The following is a 5,852-nucleotide window of genomic DNA, read 5'->3' on the forward strand; positions in this document are numbered from 1 at the left end:
TTACGATGTCTACTCCTTCTCCGCTAAACTTAGGTACCTTAATTTTATTGAGAAGGAATCTCTTTTATTACATGTCAGTATTCGTGGGTGCAGAAGGTGCCTGACAATCAAGCCATACCACTTAGGTTACTCTATTTAGGATATGTCTACGAACCATACATTAACTATTCACATATCATTACGAAGTTTTGCTCTAATATCAACTGTAATTTGCCCGCCTATCGGCTGTCCAAGCATGTTTTTAGCGGTCCATTGAGAGTGTGACGGCGCCTAACACTCCCATGGAATATTATGGGGTTTGTTACCTAGGGTTTCTCAAGTCGAGCTCGCAACGGAACCTTCATGGCCAAACCCACCAAGATCGAACCTGAAATTTGGACTCCTAGTGGTCAAGGTCTCCTAATAGCATTCTAGCATTGCGTTCTAGACACCCTACTTTATGCAGACCCAAGCCGAAGCAGATTCATGCCGCACTTGGTTCAAAGAGAATGGGAAAGGAGAGGAATGTGCGTTCAATCTCTCTACCTATAGGGCATGGTCCTATTTTGGTTCCCTAAAATGACATGAATCGAGATTTTAACCTAACAACTACTAAGGGTCTATTGTCGGTAAAACCTTGTGAGAAGCTTCCCAGTTTCTCTAGGACCACCCTTCCGTAGGATAGACCCGTCCGAGGTTCCACCCACCCGCTTCCCTTCATAGGCATTTTTTAGTTATTAAATTAGGTCATATCACATTTATGTGTGATACTTAAAATCAACTTCCTTAATTAAGCCTAAATTTAGAAACATGGTTCATTTGCGTAACTTAAAGCATTGACACGAAAATAGAGCAAGTATTTCTTTTGACAAACAAGTTCCTTAACTTATCTTCAAGTTAGTCTTTGTCTCTTGCCCATACAAGAGAAATTATATATCCCTTTTGCCTTGCAGAAGTAACTGGTCCTGTAATATATCAAATATATATTGTTTTGAATTTCTCCTTTTGTCACGCATTGAGCTGGAAGGGTAGAGGGGGGATAGAGGAGCCAGCAAGCTCCTCGCTGGAGCTTGCTTGGCTCCACAGGGCATGCAATGGACACGTCAAGGGGGGGAGGATTCCCTCCCCTCCCCTATATAAATGAGGGAGAGTAGGCTTGGGAGGAGGGGGATGAAACCATTGCCCTGCTTGCGTCGCTCCTGAGCGTGTGGAGGAAGGAAGAAAGGGGGAAAGTTGAGCTGGGCCTATAGGAGGCTCGCGAGGAGCTGTGGCCAGAAGGCGGCACCCTGTGCCTGTGGGAAGAAGGACGCCATCTCGACGCCAGGCGGACTTTCACCACCCGTCGTCGCCATCAAAAACCCCCCCAGTCGTCGCGTCAAATTCCCCCCCCCCACGTGGCTCCTAACCCCCCAGGAGCTTCAAGAAGCTTCTTGAAGCTTCTAAGGGGGGGCTCCTCTAGGCCCCCCTTCCTATACCCTTTTCCTTACCCTTTTTTGCCCTCCCCGTTCTACCCCTTAGAAATCCTTTCACCCCGCCCCGGTCTTAAGCCCTTAACCCCTTCCCGAGGGGCTATTAAACCCCCCCCCCCCACACCCGTTGGTCTCATAACCCACAAATCCCTTCCCCATACTTAAAGTTATAAGTCCCTTCTTGTAAGCCCGTATTTCACCCCCCGTATTCCTTTTAACACACCCCCCTAAGCCCCTTTCTAACCCCCATGTACCCTTTTTCCTTCACACCTTTTTCTCCGTGCTATAATCCTTCTTCAAAAATTTCCCCCTAGGTTTGAAAACCTCTAAGTCCTTTCACTCCCTTGTCCAAAAAATCTCTCAAGGTTCGTATGTTGCGAAGCCACACTCACGCACAACCTTTTTTTGTTGTGTATATACCCTATAAGGTTTTTTTTCAACCTTTCCCTCTCCAAAGAAGCTAAGACTTTAAAAGTCTTATTATCCCCTCTCGTGGTCAATCTTTTGAGAAAAAAGAAAGAAGCTGGATCCAAAAACGCATGTGTATTTTCATTGGAAATTTGCAGGAGAAGAAGGCATACAAATGCTATGATCCCTCTACCAGGGAGACTTTGGTGAGCACGGATGTTATTTTTGATCAGATGGGTTCTTGGTATGTATCACCGGCTACAGTGCCATCGGATATGACTTCTACTCATGTATCTACAGTTGATTCGCAGTAGAGCACTGCTATGATAGAACCTAGTAGTCAGATAGTATCCCCATGGACAGGGAGATTGAGGAGCTCACCGTCCACTGACACCAATATGTCAGTGAGGGGGAGATATGATGTCTTGGATAGCAAAGGAAAAGAGAAAGCTACTGAGGATCTGGTATGATGACACCTGGTAGAATGACTTCTAACTATGAGTCTGCTGATACTTTAGACAATGAACTTGGTATTCCGGCTGTCTATATGCCTCGCACAAGGCAGAGCAGGTACATTCTACCTTATGAGAGAGGGGAATTGAATAGTGCACCACAGCCTAGATGCTCACAGAGGGTCAGATACCCTGTTGACAGGTTGACATACAGTGGCTACTCTGCAAAGCATTATGCTTACATGACAAAAGTGATGGAGATCAAAGAACCAAGTACATATGCTGAAGTAGTGAAAGATGAGAACTAGTGTGCAGCTATGGATGAAGAAATGAATGCCTTGGCTGAAAATAAGACATGGGATCTTGTGCCACTGCCTGAAGGGAAAAAGACCATTGGCTGCAAATGGGTCTACAAAATCAAATGCAAGTCAGATGGCAGTGTGAAGAGATACAAAGCCAGGCTGGTTGCAAAGGGGTATACCCAACAGTATGGACTTGATTATGAGGGAACATTCAGCCCTGTTGCCAAGATGGCAACAATACGCACCCTGATTGCTTTGGCTGCTGCTAGAGGCTGGAAATTGTAGCAGATGGATGTTAAGAATGCATTTCTTAATGGTGGCTTAGCAAAGGATGTTTATTTGGTTCAGCCAGAAGGGTATGTTCACCCTGATTTTCAACATTATGTATGTAAGCTAAAAAGAGCATTGTATGGGCTGAAGCAGGCTCCAAGAGCCTAGCATGCAAGGATCAGTAATTACTTATAGACCTTGGGATTTGCTGTTGGTAGGGTTGATCACAGTCTGTTTACGAAAAAGACAGACAAAGGCTTGGTAGTGCTGATTATCTATGTTGATGACTTGATAATCACAGCTGATGATGATTTGGGGATACAACATGTTATGCAGATGCTAAAATCTGAATTTGACATGAAAGATCTAGGTGAATTAAAGTACTTTTTAGGTATTGAGGTGATCAAGGCTGAAAATGGTTTATGGCTGATGCAGAAACATTATGCCATGGAAATGCTGAAGAAATATGGTATGGCTAATTGTAAACCATTGGATACACCTCTTGATCAGAATGTCAAGCTGGACATTAGCACTAGAGCTGAAATTCAGGATGTGACTATGTACAGGCAGATGGTTGGAAGTGTGATCTACTTGACCATCACTAGGCCGGACTTGAGTTATGTAGTTGGGCTCATAAGTCAATTTATGCAGAAGCCCAAGAAGCCACATTTGGATGCTGTTAGGTAGATTATAAGATATGTTAAGTCCATTGTAGATTATGGGTTGTTCTATGTGAGAGATAAGCCCTTGAAACTGGTTGGATACACAGATGTGGATTGGGCAGGATGCTCATATGATCGTAGATCTATGAGTGGTTATGCTTTTGGCTTTGGAAGTGGCATGATCAGTTGGAGCAGCAAGAAGCAACCAACGGTTGAATTATCTAGTACTGAGGCAGAGTACAGGGGTGTTGCATTGGCAGCATGCGAGATTTCATGGCTGCTCAAGCTTATGGCTGATTTGGACATACAGGTAGATGCTCCAATGAAGTTACTATGCGATAATTTGAGTAGTGTACTCTTGGCCATGAATTTAGTATATCATGCCAGAACAAAACACATAGAGGTACACTACCACTTCATCAGAGAGATGATTCTTGCAGGACAAGTTCATCTCATGCATGTAAAGACTGATGAGCAAGTTGCGAATATCTTTACCAAGTCCTTGGGTAAAGATAAGTTCAGTGTTTTTAGACAACTGTTTGGTGTGTAGATGCTGTCTTGAGCTTCAAGGCGAGTGTTAAGACTTCAAGCTCGATCTACTATCTTTGGTATGACCATACCCGACACTTAAGTTGCCCACTTGTACCACACTATGCGGACATTAAATAAGTCGGTGCTTAGGACTTAACTGCTTTGGTGCGAATGGTCCTTTGTGACATTAGGTTGTACATTAACTAAGTTGTGTGTGGAATGATAATGGAAAATGGGAGAGCACTTTGCTCTGACTGTTGCTTCTTCACTCTTGTCTCTGTCTCGCATTGTTAACACATTCCGCTCATCCCTCCAGCATATTACCGGTGGGCGCCTATCCTTCCCATGACTTTCTTCTTGGGAGCCATTCGCCTCGCGGAGATTGGGCAGTCCGGTCTTTGAGGGTTTCGGGTAGATATGTTTGGTTGGGGAAAAACCCATTGAATGGGGTTCATTGTCGAGAGAGTGGTTCGGGTGGCTCGTTCTGCTCCTTCCTCTTTTCCTTGCTCTACTACTTCTCACCTCTCTTCCTCTACCTCTCCTTCTTCTTCCTCTTCCTCTCTCCTTTCCCTTCTTCTTCTCCTCTCCTCCTTTTTGCTCTTCTACCTCCTTCTCCTTCTCTACCCACTTCTTCTTTCCTCTTCTCTCCCACCTTCTTTTTCTTCCCTGCTACTTCTCTCCTCCTTCTACCTCTTATCCTCTCCTTCCTCTACTTCTTACCCTCTCCTCCTTCTTCTCTCTCTTTACTTCTTCTCCTTCACTCCTACTCCTTCACTCCTTCTCCTTCTCTTCTTCCTCTCCCTCCTTCTTGCTCTTCCACCTCCTCCTTCTTTTCTCACTCTTTCTTCCACTCCTTCCTCTCACCTTCTTCTCTTTCCCTCTTCCTCCTCTTCTCTCTCTCTCTCTCACCTTCTTTCTCTTCTCCCATCCTCTTCTTCTTATCCTCTCATTCTCCTTCTCTCTCTCTCCTCCCTGCTCTTACTCCTTTTCACCTCCTCCTCTCTCCCTCCTCCCTTATCTCTCCCAATCCTTCTTTCTTTTCACTCCGCCTCCTTCTCTCTCCCTCTTCCCTTCTCTTCTCTCTCTCCCCCTCCTTTCTCTTCCCTCACCCTCTCCTTCTTCGTTTTCTCCCCACGGCAAAAAGCAACCAAGGGGGGATAAAAATAGCTTGTCTGGGCCCAGCGGTGGGAGGCTGTTTATCTGGAGGGTCCAAGGGGGGGGGGTTGACCAGGACCAAAGGCCCTAGATGGCCTGTCCGAAGCTGACGAGGGGGGCGGGGGGGATGTCACGTGGGGGGGGGGGGGGGAACTGGGTGGCGGAGCAGCCGCCACAAAGCTGCCGTTGCAATCTGTCACAGGGGGGAAAAGATCCCATTCGAAAGGACACATGGAGGTTGCGAAGCCTACAGTCCAGGCGATGGGGGTTAGCTGCAGATGAGGCCCCAGGGGGGGTTGGCGCAATCAACCGCAGGGGGGGTTGTGCAGCAGGACGGTAGCTACCGTGAGCTGGGCGTAGCCTTCCTCCTGGGGAGGGGAGAAGCCCAGGGGAGGGGAGGGGATGGTTGGCATGGCTACCCTCCACCTGGAGGGTGCATGCCTCCCCTGCCAATCCACCACTCCCACTCCCTCTCTCTTTCCCTGGCTATTGTCTACGGGGAGAGAGAGGAGGGGAGTAAAAAAATTTGAGTTTTTTTTAAACATTTCCTTTTCCTTTAATATTTAAGGGGAGGTTCCTATGCCCCTTACAAATTATCATAAGTCAATTATGACTATTCAATTT

The sequence above is a fragment of the Lygodium microphyllum genome, chromosome 13 (genome assembly GCF_053477565.2).
Source record: "Lygodium microphyllum isolate KBCC chromosome 13, Lygodium_microphyllum_v1.1.10, whole genome shotgun sequence".
Classification (NCBI taxonomy): Eukaryota; Viridiplantae; Streptophyta; class Polypodiopsida; order Schizaeales; family Lygodiaceae; genus Lygodium; species Lygodium microphyllum.